We start from the raw sequence: 17,845 nt of genomic DNA, 5'->3' as shown, positions 1-17,845 counted from the left end.
CGTGCTGCTTCAACCAGCAGTGTTTGCAGATACTATTTAATTTGTTTTTAAATACACGGGTACAATGTCTGCAAGGTCCGCGGGCCACCAAGGAAGACTTGCCGGGCCGCGGGCCATACTATGAGTACCCGTGTATTAGAGGGATCTCAAGAAGAAAATCTAGTTTGGAGTGCCTGGCAGTTGGCAACATATATTTAAACGTAGTATGAACATAAACATTCAAATCCTGCAAAGCCATTGGGTTTTATTGCTGAGTGCATGTTTATCTTAGTTGACTATCCTGAAGATATTGAAGCAAACGTACATTTTCAGAATTTCTGATAAAATCGCTGAAGGATGAAATATCTGCTCTGACTTCTTCACACCACAAAATGTCAGTAGGGATGGCTAGCCCACATGCGTGTCCCTCTGGCTACCTGTATTGTTGATTACCTACTTTTTGTAAGTTCAGCACAAAATGGCTCAGCACACTAATTATAGTTATATCTTGAATTTTCAACAGTAACAGCAATTATTATGTACAGAGATTAATAAAAATCAGCAATAGCAGAATCAGTGGCGTTGTTTGCAGTGCATTCTTTATTTATTCTTCAGATAAAAAGACTGTAGCCGTAGCCAACACATTTCGTCCTTCACGGACTTCTTCAGGGCTACAAATAACACATATACATATATGACAATTATTATTATACATGAATTTACACTATTTACAGTTAAAACGACTTTACATTTGATACATTTCATATAATTTGTACAATATTTACAAAAAACACTCTGTGATGCTCCACCATTTCCTAAATCAAGTGCATTCCTATAGCATTCCACTGATACTAATTTTTATCACAGTTTGCTCAACCATAAATAAATGTAAACTGCCAACAAACAAAGCCAAAAGACCTTATTGTATTCTTTCTCAAAAGTATGGTGGGTTTGCATAGATATTATTGAAACAGCTTCCCTAATGGATAACCCTTATAAGGAAAAATAGCATATCTTACCAGAAAATGTAGTTGTTTTGTATTGTTATCATATATTTTCAGTATATCTCCAATCAGATTCAACTTGATCTCAAAATACAGAGTGACATCTTTACAAAAGTGACAGCATGTAACAGTGTTTTACACGCTGAAAGTGCACATCCTAAGGGTACAATTAATGAAATACCCTATGGAGAGATGATAAGAGCCCGTCGCAACTGCAGTGAAGAAAATAACTTTCATAAACACATCAAGACTCTGAAAAGTGATTTTAGAGAGAGAGGATACACAAAAGAATGCTTGGATAGGCTGAGTCACGGGCCTTATTGGTGGATCGGAAGACCACTTTGAAGACCAGTGTGAAAAAACAGAACAAGGACAGGGAGAATAAAAGAACAGACTAAATTGTCCACAGTGACCATGTCTATAATATCCTACGTAAAAATTGTCACATGATTGCCTCGGTCAGATGCCATCAGGCACAATTTCAGAAAAACCTAGAGTTGTGTACAGAAGGGGAGAACATTTGAAAAAAATGCTCTGCCCCAGTTATGTGAGGGAGCCAAAAAAGGATATGACCATCACATCCTGGTTACCTAACAGACAGGCTGCATTTTTTGTCTGTGGTTCCTGTGTAACTTGTAAATTTGGTCTCAACAAAAAAAACAAATTCAAATACAATACAAATAGGGAATATGTTAGTCGGACATTTATTAACTGTAATACCACATATACAGTATATATATTAGGATGTGCCTGTAATAAAATGTACATAGGCAGTAACATTAGATGTTTAAAAATCAGAATTAGGAGCACATAAGGGCTATCAATAATAAAGATGAGAGATACCCAGTGGCTGTCCATATACAAGAACAACATCCATCTGAAAAAAATGTCTGGTTTCATGCCTTAGAACACATACAGGCTCTGTTAAGGGGTGGTGACAGAGATCTAGCATTAAGGAAGGCTGAGGCGGGATGGATTTATCGATTGAGGAGTACAACTTTAGGGCTGAACACCAATACTGAATTACATCATTTTCTGTAGAAATATAGAGTGGTTATCAGCTACTTTGTATTAGCGTTTAAATAGCTATTTGCCTGCCTCCTGTGACCTTCCACTGACTCTCTGGTGTTTTTTTGATTCTTGCCTGTCACACCGAGATGATACACTCTTTTCCTTGGTGTGTGGCTAAATCGTATTGCTGTAAAAGAACATATATTCTAATATTCAATGTCTAACCATTAGTATTGGTAACCACATACAAGATGTGTTTTTTCTTGTATTGTGGTAAATAATGAATAATCGGCAACTTTTCTCCTTTTAAAAAATATGATAGTTCAGACCGAATTATAATGCACTAAAAATGCACTACAAAACTAATGATCCTCGATGATCTGTTTAGTTTATGTGTTGCCAAGATTTACATATCTTAAAAACATAATAACAAAGGCCATGATTACGATTTGGTTTCCAGACACTGGACAGATTTGAATTGGCAATTGGTCACGACTTCGATATGACCAAGATGCTAGTTATTTCAAGATGGCGCTGCCGAAAAACAGCAAATGACTGCTGATTCCGAGAGCTGAGCATGATGGACCATACTTAATAGGGAGTGTATGCTCGATAAACTTGTAACAACTGAGGATCTGCCAGACACAATTGTTAATTTTATATCCCTCACTACGATTATATAAAAAAAAATCAATATAGAAACGTGGAGAGAGCAAGATAAATAGAATCTGAAATGGTCTGCTTTTTTCTATACTGACATTTTTGATAAAATAGAATCACATTTTGACTCAGTTCTTATGTTTTTATGTGATAATGATTACCGACAAGTCTGGTTACTAAAAAATAGAATTTTCAAAAGGGCGCAGCCGAAATGTGGGTAGGTTCTACTACCTTCGATTCCGAAGCCAGGTGCATTATGTTAGCAATTAACTACGGGCTGTTTAATGGCGGTTCGGTTTGTCCACTCGTATTCGACCATGAAGGACGCCACGCCATGGAGCTGGCCCAAAACCTCTTAGAGAAAGTAAGTAAAAGCAGGGCTTTCTAACTGGTCTCAAATCAGAGGCATCATAGTATATTTTTATGTAATATTGAAGGGCCGCCCTGTGGGTAGTAATTACATTTTAAGCAGCTTTCTAATGTATACATTTTAAGTTAAGTTTTGAACTTAGCCATAGCAAGGCTCGCACGCAGGAAATGAAAGCTTCTCAAGTCCGGTTAAGTATGGTTAAGTACAAAACGGACTTTCAAAGATGGCACTGTCAAACTATGGGGAGGCAATGTTAACTCTCTATTGTACTCAAAGGGGATTCCTGCAAACTAGCAATTGAAGGCAAACTAAACGGGGGCTGGCTTTTTTTTTTCTCTTACACTCATATAAACACAAGGTAATGAGAACCTATAAATGTGTCCCAAGCGAAGGTAATCCAACGTATCTCTTTATTAGATCTGAGAGACTTATTATGATAAAAAGCTCATTAGCATGCATTTTAAAATTATTACCTTGCACCTACTCTTGTGTTTTAAGGGAAATGGACCTACGGCAATACAGGCATAGCAGATATGGGATGCCTTCTATGGTTTGAAATACCACATTTTTATAATGGGAAGGATTGATACATTCTCCAATTTAGGGACAATGATGCTAGAAAACACACAATCCCGGCTGCTAAAAATGTCACACAGTGTATTAGGAATTGAAACACTCAATCAGGACTGACTATTCAGGGCAAGAGCCACTTATCACTTTTGTTATGAAAATAAAAGAAAGAAACACTTGTAAGGTATGCACTTTAATCTCAGGATTTATTTATATTCACTTATGTACGTATTTTGTGTATCTTAAATGAATAGGGACCAATTAAAATGGAACCCCTTTTTTATATATTAGATTTTGAGATCAAGTAGAATCTGATTGGGGATACACTGAAAATATATGATAACAATACAAAACAACTACATTTTCTGGTAAGATATGCTAACTTTCCTTCTAAGGGTTATCCATTAGGGAAGCTGTTTCAATAATATCTATGCAAACCCACCAAACTTTTTGAGAAAAAATACAATAAGGTCTTTTGGTTTTGTTTGTTGGCCGTTTACATTTATTTATGGTTGAGCAAACTGTGATAAAAAGTAGTATCAGTGAAATGCTATAGGAATGCTTTTTGATTTAGGAAATTGTGGAGCATCATAGAGCGTTTTTTTTAAATATTGTATAAATTATATGAAATATAACAAGCTGTTTTGTAATGTATCAAATATAAAGTCGTTTTAACTGTTAGTATAAATTCATGTATAATAATTGTCATATATGTATATTTGTTATTTGTAGCCCTGAAGAAGTCCGTGAAGGACGAAACACGTTGGCTACGGCTACAGTCTTTTTATATGAAGAATATATAAAGAATACACTGCAAACAACGCCACTGATTCTGCTATCGCTGATGTTTATGCATCTCTGTACATAATAATTGCTGTTACTGTTGAAAATTTGAGAAATAACTATAATTAGTGTACTGGGCCATTTTGTGCAGTATTTTGAGAGTAAGACAGTCCTTGTCTTAGGAGATTTAGGGGTTTTTGAATCTCCGGTCTGTGGCACCTAAAAATTCACACAGAGCAGTATATAAAATAGTTAAAATTAAGAATAAAGGGAGAACAACATTTCTAGTAGTTAGGTGGGTTTATTAAAACCTCATCCCAGAGCAGCCAACAGCAACTGAAGCAACAAGAACACTTGAGAGCATTCATTCTACAATCTAAGAACATTAATGAAGGCTCTAAGGGCTTAAAGGGGAAGAGGAGAAAACATCACACATCTCCCTTCCTTACATTTAGATAAATAGCATTGCAAATTATAAGAACATTGAAACTAAACAAATTAAAGGTTAAACATCAGGATGACCAAGAAAAACATGAAAAGGAAAGAATAAAATTAAACATAGTCTTTTAAATAACAAGGAGTCCTACGAATTCTTTGACTTCTCTTGAAAGAAGGCAATGACCTGTCAAAGGAAGAGTTAGGAACAACGTGAAAATTGTTACACAAATCAGGATTGTGGACAGAGTCTCTTCGAGTATAGAGATTAGGATCAACTACGACTACACGACTCTTATTCCAGATCCTTCTATCTTCAGTCTTAACTGCATTTTTGAAAATCTTAACAACAGCTCTTATGTCAGTGTATTTAGACCACGGTTTGTGCCCAACAGGAGTCTTTATTTTCACCACGTCACCCACTTTGACCTTTTGAAAACATACACTTTTCTTTTTATCAAAGTAGGTCTTGCGGGCATCTTGTTTAAGCAATTCTTTGTTTCTCCAGTCACCAATATCATTATTAACCAGACCCTTATTCAAACATATCCACCCAGGACACAACAACGTGTTGGGAACCCTCCCTTTGAACAGTTCAAATGGGGATCTGCCAGTAGAGGAGTGAGGGGCAAAACAATAGGTATTAATCCTGTCCTGAAGAGTAGTTTCCAATTTAAGCCAGAAGAGCGAGCAAGCTGTATGGATTCTTTTAGTGTCCTATTAACTCTCTCAACAGCCCCATTGGTTTCGGGATGATATAGTGAACATTTTTTATGAACAATCCCACATCTCTTCAGAAAATCAGCAAACAAGGAGGAACAGAATTGAGGTCCATTGTCAGAAAGTAAACTATTTGGAAAACTCTCCTTATTGAATAAGGGTTCCAAAAACTTAATGATAGAATCAGAAGTGATCTCCCTGACGGCACAAACTTCAATCCACCTAGAGTAGAGATCAATTAACACTATGAGGTAGGGAGTATCAGAAACACCAGTGAGAGGACCTAAAATGTCAATCGCAACTTCATCCCAGGGATGACCAGGTAAAACTCTCTTAACCATTGGCATTTGTCTTGTCTTCAAAATCTTGTCACTAGAACAACATTCAGGACACTCTCTGACCATTCTCTCAATTTCTAAGTCCATGCCAGGCCACCAAAACTGCAAACGTAAGAACTCTTTAGTTTTTACAATGCCCATATGCCCACAATGGGCAAGGGTTAACAATTTCTTCCTTAAAGCACTTGGGGGAACGAGTTTAGTTCCTCTAGTCAAAAGACCATTATTAACAGAAAGTTCATCAGAAACCAATAACCATGGTTTATTCAAACGAGCATTGCTCTTTAAGGAAAGAATGACACTAGAAATCTCCTCATCCTTTCCCAACTCCATTCTCCATTCAGATTCATCGATGGCACCGTCAGTGACTTCACAAACACTCGTAAAGTCTTCTTGCTCACATGAATCATCCATGCTAGAATTATCACAGTCAACCAACCTTGATAAACAATCCGCTGACTTGTTAGCCAACCCAGGAATATATTCAACATCAAACTCAAATTCTTGCAAAGAAACGATCCTCCTTCTAATTCTAGAGGATATGGCATCAAGGCCTTTCTTTGAAAACACCTCTTTCAATGGCTTATGATCAGATAGAACGCTAACCTTTGTGCCCCAAATTAGATTTTTAAACTTCCTTAAAGCCCAGAAAATCGCTAAGGACTCCTTCTCTATTACAGAGTAATTGTACTCAGAACCTCTGAGACAACGGGAAGAACAGCAGATCAAGAAATCCTTACCATCTTTTTTTTAACTAAAACCGCTCCTAGTACCTTATCACTAGCATCAGTAAACATGACAGTAGGAAGACCAGGGACAAAAGCATGGAGAGAAGGGGCTTTGCTCAACTCTTTCTTTATACTTAAAAATTCCTCTTTGCATTCACTGGACCAGTCAAAAACAGCATTTTTTACAGTCAACTTTCTTAAATTGTGAGTCTTATCTGCAAAATTGAAAATAAATTTACCATAGAACTCCGCCATACCCAAAAATGATAGAAGTTCATCCTTGCAAGTAGGATCTTTCACTTTATCAATGGCCTCAATCAACTCTTTTTTTGGAAAAACTCCATTGCCAGTGATGCAGTGTCCTAAATAATTTACCTCCTGTACCCTGAATTTGCATTTAGATCTTTTCAAAGTCATGCCTGCACCATCCAAACGTTTCAAAACCAAAGACAGACGAGTATCATGTTCACCAATGTCACTACCATAAATCAGTAAATCATCTTGATAGCACTTTACACCAACCAGACCCCGTAAAATCTTTGACATGATCCGTTGAAAAACAGAGGCAGTGGAAACGAGACCAAAAGGCATTCTTTTAAATTTAAATGTACCCATAGGTGTAATGAATGCAGTCAACTCTTGAGAGGATTCATCTAGTTCCACCTGATGGTAGGCGGAAGCTAAGTCAAGTGTAGTAAAGTATTTTGCTCCTTCTAAGGTACAAATCATCTCATCTATGTTGGGGAGGGGAAACCTATCAACCACAACCTCTTTATTTAATGATCTTAAATCAATGCAAAGACGAATCTCGCCAGTAGGTTTCTTTGCTATAACTACTGGAGCAAGCCATTCAGTTGCTTCAACCGGTACAATTATATTATTCTTAATAAGCTTGTCTAGTTCCTCCTGCACTTTCACTTGCTCCATGAGGGGAATTCTCCTAACCTTCGCTACCACAGGAAGGGCATTTTCTTTCAATTTAATGTGATGCTTGTAACCACGCAAACATCCTAAACCTTCTTTAAAAACATCAGGAAATTGTTTTGCTAAACTTAAAGATAATTTCTCATCACTCACATTGCATACTGTATTAGATATCTCATGAATTTGAACTTGGGGAGAAGCATTGGGATCAAGTGTAACCCCCAATTGACGTTGATGTAACCAACCCAACAATGCATCACCCTTTCTTGACACATAAACTTTTCCCACAATAATGTGAGATCCAAGCTCAATCTCTGCCATGAAATATCCTAACATGGAAATTGGTTTGTCACTATAACCTAGGGGTAAAATATCACATTTAAACATTTTCACATTTTTAGAAAATAACTCATTAAACAGTTTTTCATCAATTATAGTTATTTTAGAACAAGAATCAAATTTAAAGTTCACCATAGAATTTTCTACCTTAACCATGAAAGAAGGATGATCTACTTTATCATCATGTAAATCAAAACAAATTGATCTCACTTGAGGTTGAGACCATCTTCTTCTTGAGTTGTCTCCACCTTGTGCTTTTGTCCTGCAAAATTTAGCATAGTGACCTTTTTTATTACATAAATTACAGGTTACTTTTAAAGCAGGACAAATGGGAGAATTAGCCAGATGATTAGTTTGACCACATCTGAAACATGAAAACCTGTTATTTGTTGAATATGTCGGCTTATTTTGTTTATCATCACCATTTACACTAACTGTTTTTTTTAATTGACAAATAGTCTCATCAACTTTTATTTCTTCCTTCGCCTCCGAAGTATTGGGCTTCTCTTTCTCTTTTTTCAGTTCACCAACACACCTTGTCATGTGTTCAACTTGTTTTGCTATTACCAACACTTCTTCAAGGGGAGGCTCATCTTTCAACCAAAGTTCTTTTCTAATTTCATCGTGCGCACATCTTAATACAAATTGATCACGAATCCTTTCATCAAGGGTTTGGCCAAAGTTACATGACGATGCAAGCTTTCTTAGAGAAGATACGTAATCTTCCACCGACTCATCTTTCTTCTGTTCCCTTAGTCCAAAATGGTACCTTTCCATAATAGAACTGAGTCTAGGTAAGTAATGTCTATCAAGTTGTAAAATCGCTATCTCGTATTCATTCAGATTCCTTTGTTCAGCAGCCGATAGATCTGGTAAATGTTCAAGAACATCTTGACCTTCTCCTCCTAGACAATGTAAAAGAAGAGAGTGTTTTCTCTCCGCACTTAAATTTGTTCCACAAACCCTTGCATAATTTGCAAAGATCTTTTTCCATTTTTTCCACTTCACATTGGGCTCCCCTGGACTCGTAAGAAAAAATGCTGGTTGGGTTACATTTTGCATTTTTTTTTTTTTTTAAATACTAGCTCGCAGTATTTGATTGTATATGACTGGTATTGAATTTAAATTTCCTTTTGCTTAATGTAAAAAAAATGTCCTTTAAAATATCCTTCAATTTATTTGTTTTCTTCTACTGTCTTTTCTTTTCTTATAATGTGTCTATATTTTTTTATATATATATATTCCTTTTTTTTTGTTTTATCCTTTGTTAAGTGATCTTTGCTGTGAAGCACAATTGAACAGAAGTAAGCTTCTATTACATCAGAATGGAATATGGAATGCTTTCACTTTCCAAACAAAGAGTGCAATGAAAAGATAACAAAGAACACTGGATGAACAGTAGAACTTGTGTTAATGCCGAGTGATGCCGAGTGCACAGCTGAACAATGGTGCCAGAACGCTGCTGGAATTCGAACGCAAAGCTTTGGAATGCTTTGAAGTACAATGTGACTTGTCACTGAAACGCAAGAGTCTAACCCTGAAACGCAGCGTAGAGCGCACTGTAGACGTAGTTCTTCTGAAGCGCAGCGTGCGTATAACGCCGGGTTGCGTGTAAGTGACGTAGATGCCAGCTCGAGGTATCTTTCAAAGAGCGCGAGCACTAGCGCGAGCACTTTTAAAACGTACTCGTAATACGGAAAGCTTTATAAATTGAAAAATTAAGCTAGTTTAAGTCCCAGAATATTTTTTTTATAAAATTCAACCTCCCGCTCTCCTCACTATGATATTTCTTTCCTCACTGCCGCTGAGAAGTCAACGCTTCTTTTCCTTTTTTAATAACAGCCGCTGGAGGAGGGGAGGAGTTGGATTTCTTTGCCGAGTTGTTGTCTAGTTGAGGTAAATGTCCAATCGTCGCCAGTATAAAATAGTTAAAATGAAGAATAAAGGGAGAACAACATTTCTAGTAGTTAGGTGGGTTTATTAAAACCTCATCCCAGAGCAGCCAACAGCAACTGAAGCAACAAGAACACTTGAGAGCATTCATTCTACAATCTAAGAACATTAATGAAGGCTCTAAGGGCTTAAAGGGGAAGAGGAGAAAACATCACACAGTACTTAGGATAGGCGCAATTGTGCTTGACCCCATTCCCCGGTCTACTTTTTCAATTACTTCTTGAAAGTGGGCAATGGCTTGCTAGCTGCCTGTCTAACTGTAGTTTTGGTCACCCTGTATCGTTTTGGTAATACCTGCATTGCTCCACCTCTAGTAGCCCGTAATCAGCCTTGACATTTATTTATTTATTTATTTATTTAAAGAGTTTTATATAGTGCGAACAGGACCCGTGGGTATCAGAGCGCTTTACATATTATGAGGTAGTAAGGAGATATAACTTATACAGATTAAAAGTAACAGTATATATGACAATACAGGACAACTAATTACAATATTTACATAATTCTTTCCGTGGCCTGAGGTACTCTGGTTTTGGACAATTAATGTTCCAAGGACTTCATGCCCCTCCTCAAAAGATCACTAATTCTTTTGCAGCCCACCTTGTGCCTTTCTTATAACAGCTCCTTGTTAAGTACAAGCGTGAAGTCTGGACTGCCAATTATCATCCCTGATTTGACCACTCCTGTGTCCCAAATTTCTATCCCCAAGCTCTGTATTTCTTGGGGAGCCAATGTAGCTTCCATGCTTTTGTGCCGTTACGGCCTGATCAATAAAGCATCAGTACTTCTCACTGTCTTCTCAGTGTCATTCAACCACACACAGTATTTGAGATGAGTAGTAGTAATGAAAGATATTTGAATGCCTAGACCCCCCCACTCAACTGGGTGATACATTAGTTTTGCCTCTAATCTTGTGTTCCCCCCCTTTCCAAATAAAGTTGGTAAATATCATTTGCATTAGAGCATTGGGGGATGCAACCAAGTCGGCAATCTTGCTGAAATAATGCCTAATTCAAAGCAAAACACTGAAATATGTCTAAAATTATTATACAAGTCTTTGTGGATTAAGCCACAAGTTTTCAGTATTCACTGGAAGATGTGAGAAAATATAGTTGGAAGGTCCCTAATCAGATAAATGGTTGCTTTTGTCAAAGAAAAGGACATTGAGATGATCTGAATACTGTCAGAAAGAGCAGCTGGAGCACTTACCTCCAATACAGAGATATCTACTTATTTGCTTTATCAGTCAGGTATGATATAATATAGTTATATATATAGCTTTTTTTTTTATATAGAAATGTAGTTGGTTTATATGGATACTTTCATCTTCCATTATCTTTTGTCTGTAGTTTGGCTACAATTTGTCTTACCAGTAGCACCCTTTATTAATGTCTATCATGAACTAGAGAGCGTGATGAGTTTGCACCAAATAGGTATTGATAAGTACTGCTGTTACTCAACTCAAACGGATTAATACCCCTGAGCAAGATAACCCGACAGTCAGAAATGGGGGAGTTTTAGCATCAATGAGGTCAAGCACTTTCAGATATAAAGAACAATTAGGAGTATGACTTTCTCACTGGGAAAAAACATAGCCATGTGTTCTGACTGGGCAACTGAGGGAACTTTAACATATTTACTAGCTTACCTTCCTTGAAAACAGAGTTTCAAAAAGTATGACCTGCAGCTAGCAACACTACTAATTTGTCCTTGAAATTTAAAAGTATCCATGAATTCCTGTACATCTTCAGAAGCTAATATTTGTTATCAACTGGGCACTCTGCTCTGATGTGATGCTGCACACTAGGATGCTCCTTGTAAAGCGCCACCCAAGTCTGAGGGCTGGGACTAATAGGAGGGTGAAAAGGTATATAGTCATGCCGTGCACCTATTAAATATTTATCTAGGCAGAAACCCAAATCTCAAAGGCCCAGCAGGTCCCGAGGACAAGTGAATTTGGAATAATGGCAACAAAACGCTAGGCTCTACATTCAGAAGTCTATGAAACATAGCCTCCAGGGACAGAAGAACAATGCATGCAGTGTGGCAAAGCCCCCATTCTGCCACTACTTCCACTAGGGTACACTGGTCATGACCTAAGGTTTTGACTTAGGGGCTCTAGAGTCAAGGAGATTGGGTGCAGGATGTGGCCAAAGGCTATGTACAGAGCATAGAGAAATTGTGTGAGGGCTCATAAAGGCGATAGTTTATTCACTTATCCTAGCAGGGTATCAATCACCTATTTAATGGTGGGAGGGTCAACATTTTCAGCATGTACAAGGGTTAACAAATCTAGAGTATTCATCAGGAATCCGCACCAAGCAATCAGCACTCATGCAAGGGAACTTGTGTTTGTTGTTTTAACACACATTCCAGTTGATCAATCATATTTTACCTTAAATACACCTTTATGGGTCCCTGTGGATGTGCCATAAAATAAAAAGTTCAGTCTCTATAAAGTACAAGACACATAAGTTTAAATAGGGCTATCTAATATCCTGATGAAATGACTGGCATAAAACAGACAAATTATGTTTTAGCAGCTAGTACGTTGAAATAAGCTCAAAATCATATTATCCCAAAGTACACTTGCTTTTTTAATTCGATATGGCAAAGTATAATATCATAGTCTTATTAAATCATATATCATACTTACTGTTACTTGTCAGTTGTAGTAATCCACTGTTCATTGGTAATAACAAAGTCCTGTCAACAAAAGGTCTGTGGAATTGATTCACCTTATAGAAATGGGTGGGTGGTTTTTATGGTCTGGCTTGACAGCGCAGCTATTGCCAAACAATCCACTTTAATCTTTCCAACAGTAGAGAAAGTGTTAGATTGAAGAGGGGCATAATTTACTAGTCTCACTCCAGTCAATGCAACAATAGGAAAGTGTTAGGAGTAAATTTTACTATTCCCACTCCAGGCAGTGCAACAGTGTGGGAAGTGTTGGCTTGCAGAAGGGTGAAATTTATAATTCCCACTCCAGTCAGTGCAACAGTAGGGAAAATGTTAAATTGCGGAGGGGTAAAATTTTATATTCCCACTCCAGTTAGTGCAACTATAGGGAAATGTTGGATTCTGGAGGGGTAAAATGTATTATTCCAACTCCAGTCAGTACAACAGTAGGGGCATTGTTGAATAGTAGAGGGGTAAAATGTACTATTCCCACTCCAGTCACTCTTTACAACATTACAAACACATTAGTTCACTTTACATTTTTTTTTAAATTAAAAACATTATTAAATAACAAAAATGTAATAATTAAATAGAAAAATTATATATATATATATATATATATATTTATATATATATATATATATTATCATTAAAAATACAAATTACAGATGTATACAATCTTTATTACATATTGTAAATTAATACAAATATTATAATTATAATTACAATACCAAATTTAGGTTCTGATTATGATGGTGGTCGGACGAGCGTCCGACTGCCATTGCTGTGGGAACGGGAACGGCCGACAAGGAGTTGTGCTACTGCCTGCCAAATTATGATCCGGCAGTTGTGGAGATTGTCGGAAACATGCCTCTTAGAATTAAGGCTTGTGCAGTAGCCCGGAAAAGGGCTGCAGCACAAGCCTCACTGCTAAGAGGCATGTTTGTAAACTTCCCTGCACCCTGTGACAGGCAACATGTGGTGCCTGCCACACAGTGCAGGGATGGTTAGGGGGCACCACAAGTGCACCCCAGGCCCCATATCATGGTTCCAGGAGGAAAGGGGGCCTGCTAGGGGCCCCCAAAGTCACTGTCAGCCTGCCTTTTCATGGAGGGCGAACCTCCATGAAAGGGCAGGCGGAAAGGCACATTGTAATCCCTATGGCGGTGCCTGAGCAGGCACCACTCCCATTGTAGGAATTATTGACCCTCTAACAGTCTGATGGGCTCATTAGAAGTGCGGCGGACGGTTCCTATGCCAGATGCCTCCACCCATTGCATTGTAATGCACAGGTGGCCCTCATTAATAATTAATTTTTGTAATTAATTTACTTCCCTCCCTCTACCCCTACAAAACCCACAACCCACACCCAAAACGTCAATTAAAAATAATTAATTATGCAATTAAGATAAATAATTATCAATCAAGTAATTAATATTAATTAAAAATTATTTATTAATTAATTGGAATGAATTTACTTCCCACTCTTTACCCTTATAAACCCCATACCTGGCTGTAGTACTAAAAATGACAAAAAGCTATTAAGTTGATTTTAAAAAGTACTAACAACCCACAAACTATATTAAACACATTAACAATATTTATACAAACAATTTATAACATATACAATTAAAATATATTGTAAAGCACAAAAAAATTCCAAATCGATATTATTAACAACAATATTTTTAACATTGGTATTAACAACATAGATCTTTTTGTAATCAATATTAACACTTTCTATATTTCTAACTTAGATATTACATACCTTTTAATTGATATTCTTGCCACCTATATTCTTGCTGATGACATTTCTGCCTGATGATATTTCTAACACAATATTTCTATAAGTTGATATTAAAATTTCAATATTTTGCCTGATCACCATTTACTTGTAATGAATCACATTGCCATACAACATACCTTTGTGGCCAGACATATTGGCATTATCAATGCTTGGTTTTTTTATTATTGGGGTAAGCCAACATAAATTTTGCGGCAGTTTTTCATTTTTGTTTGATCCACATCCACCTGACACAGCTAAAAAAAAGCAAGATGTAGGCAAAATGTCATGCCAGCAAATTAAGTTCTGAGAATGACAAACATTGTGTACAGTTCTAAGTTCTCATGAAGATCTGTTTGTGCTGTCCAGTACTGTCAAGGCCCAGACAATGTAATTACCTTAATGGCAATTGTATTAAGTCATTTAGGTAGTTACATTGCCTTGCCCATGATAGTGCTCCTGAAAGCAACTTTGTGTATGTGATGGTACCTGCTTGGTGGAATGCCAGGAGAATTCTGTGATTTCATTTAGTAGATGCTTTTTCCTGATGATTGAAATGAAAACGAAATGAAATGAAAACAATATTTAATAAAGCGCACTGCTGCCAAGCGGCTTCCTGGCGCTGGGAGACCTGGGTCAGAACTCACAGAGGGGGACAAAGGGAACCTAAGAAGGAAAAGCCAAAGAAAAAAGAAAAGTTTTTAAGGCTTTACGGAAATGACTAAAGATCGGGATGGAGCGAAGATGAAGTGGGAGACTGTTCCAGAACTGGGGGGCCAAGACAGAAAGACGAGTGCCCCCGGATCTGGCTTTGCGGAAACGGGGAATGTGAAGAAGGGAGAGAGAAGAAGACCGGAGGGTACGGCTAGGAACGTAGGAAGAAATAAGGGAAGTGATGTAAGCTGGGGCAGAGCGAGAGTGGGCACGAAAGGCAAAGCAGGCTAATTTGAAAAGGGATCTGAAGCGGATGGGGAGCCAGTGAAGGGATTTCAAAGCCGGAGTGATGCGAGAGGATTTGGGGAGGGAAAGAATGAGACGAGCAGCTTGGTTTTGAATGGCCTGTAAACGTCGAGATTCGTGGGAAGGGATACCCACGTACAGGCCATTGCCATAGTCTAGGCGAGAGATGACTAAAGCCAGGACTATGGTTTTAAGCGCGTCGATGGTAAAAAAACGAGAGATTTTGCGGATGAGGCGAAGGGAAAGGAAACATGAGGACACAACAGAGCTAATCTGGCTGTGCATGGTTAAGTCAGAGCTGACTTTAATACCAAGGGTACGAACGGAGGAGGAGGGCGTGGGGGGGGGACCAAAAGAAGGGGGCCAGTGAGCAGGGGACCAAGGGTTGGAAGGGCCACCCGTGAGAACAAGTTCTGTTTTATCAGGGTTGAGCTTGAGATGGTTAGCGCTCATCCACTCAGAGATAAAAATAAGAGTGGAACTGAACTTGGGAATAGAGTCGGGAGAAGAAGACAGATCAAAGACAAGCTGGAGGTCATCTGCGTAGTTATATACAGAGACCCCCAGCTTGAGAAGGGAAGAAACAAGAGGACAAATGTACAGATTAAAGAGGAGAGGGGAAAGAGAGGAGCCCTGAGGAACACCACAGGTGACCGGACGGGAGGGGGCAGAGAAACCAGAGAGATGAACGGCCTGATGTCTATCCTGAAGAAAGGATGCTAGCCAGGAGAAGGCCGCGCCCCGAATGCCCGCTGCGCTGACACGGTCGAGGAGAATAGAGTGGTCGACCGTGTCAAACGCAGCGGACAAGTCGAGAAGCACCAGGGCTTGGGGAAGGTTAACATCTGCCTTGCCCTTAAGTTCATCCAAAACCGCGAGAACCACCGCTTCTGTAGAGTGGCCAGGGCGGAAGCCTGCCTGGTGGGAAGCTAAGAGGCCATTGTCCTCGATGTATGAGGAGAGGCAGGAGGTAACGTGGGTCTCTAGGATCTTACCCAGGTAGGGGAGAAGGGAAATGGGACGGAAGTTAGCGGGAAGGGAGGGATCTAGGCCAGATTTTTTTAGAATGGGGAGGACAACAGCGGATTTAAAGGAAGAGGGGACAGCACCGGAGGCCAGTGAGGAGTTGAGAAGAGTGAGGGGAGGGCCAGGGCAATTGGTGAAAAGGGTTTTGAGAATGCGCGCAGGAGCGCCGTCCACAGGAGAGCCAGATTTGACTTTAGTCAGGTAGTTGTGAAACAAGTCAGAGGAGATAGGGGGAAAAATGTCGAGGGAAGAGGAAGAGGGAGTGAGAGGGCTGGTGAGGATAGGCTGAGGCACAGAAGGAATGTTAGCTTTAATTTTCGCAATCTTGTCAATAAAAAAGTTATTGAGTGAAAGACAGAGGGATTGAGAGGGAACCAAGCCGGGGGAGGAGCGATCGGAAGTGGCAAGATTGCGGACCAAAGAGAAGATTTCGCGGGGTTTATTCACGGAGAGCGATACTCTCTCCGTGAAATAGGAGGTTTTGGCGTTAAGGACTGCTTTTTTGTAGTTGGTAAGAAGTTGTCTATACTGAACGCGCAGAGGGGGGGAATACTGGCGTCTCCAGAGGCGTTCCGCCCGCCTGAGATCAAGTTTTAGTGCCTTGAGCTCAGTGGAGAACCATTTGTGCGCGTCGTATGGGCGGACCGCTTTGATCTTTTTAAGCGGGGCCTTTGAACTTTAAGGTCTTTCTGGAGTGCAGTGCTTCAAGAGGTCAACTATCCTGATTTTACAGATACACTTGAGTCTAAAACTTTGTGGCAAAACGCTTTGAGCAAGACAAATCAGGAAATGGTGTCCAACTAGATGCATCTTTTCCAATTTTGCTTGGCACCTGGTCCAGTCCCCTAGTAATTAATTCTTTTTTTTACAACTTTTCTCATTGTCCGTAGGACTTCAGCAAAAGTCCTCGAAACATCCAATAACTACATACTATTAAGTCAAGGTCAAATAGGAAAAATACTTTTACTCACGCCCAAGCAAAAGGCCAGTTATCACTTATACTGTTGATTTTATTCCAGATAGATGTTACTTGCTCAGATCGTTGGATCTTTCAAACCTCCCCTGCATGAAAAACGTACCTAGGGCCTGATTATTAGTTTGGTGGTGTTGGAGCAGGGTGGCCATCCATCACCTGCTCCCACATTGCCAAATCTCACCATTGTCCATCCGCCAGATTGCATGTTTTCTCGTGGTCTGGTGGGCAGCCCCATGGCGCTCCCACAGCAGTGCCTATTAAAAAGGCACTGGTATGGGAACGCCAAAGTATGTTCCTGCACGGCATGGAGAAAGTGGATGAAATTCACTGTGCTTCAAATATGGATCTCGAGGAGGTTTTAAGTTTGTAACATCTAAAACAAGATAAGAAATGATGTATGGATTAGTACTCTATCTGGATACGATATCACATGTATACAACAAACCTTATGTGCAAGTCCAGTACATGTAGATGGGTTTTCCTCACACTTTTTAGAAGCTAGCACGTCTCAAGCTGGGCGGGCAAAAAGGGGGCTCCAGACTCTTATTTCTAACAACATTTCTGTAAATGTTAAGAAGATTTCATCAGTGAGTTCCCATTCTCAATT

The sequence above is a fragment of the Lissotriton vulgaris genome, chromosome 6, assembly GCF_964263255.1.
Source record: "Lissotriton vulgaris chromosome 6, aLisVul1.2, whole genome shotgun sequence".
NCBI classification, from domain to species: domain Eukaryota; kingdom Metazoa; phylum Chordata; class Amphibia; order Caudata; family Salamandridae; genus Lissotriton; species Lissotriton vulgaris.
Note: the sequence above shows the minus strand (reverse complement) of the source record.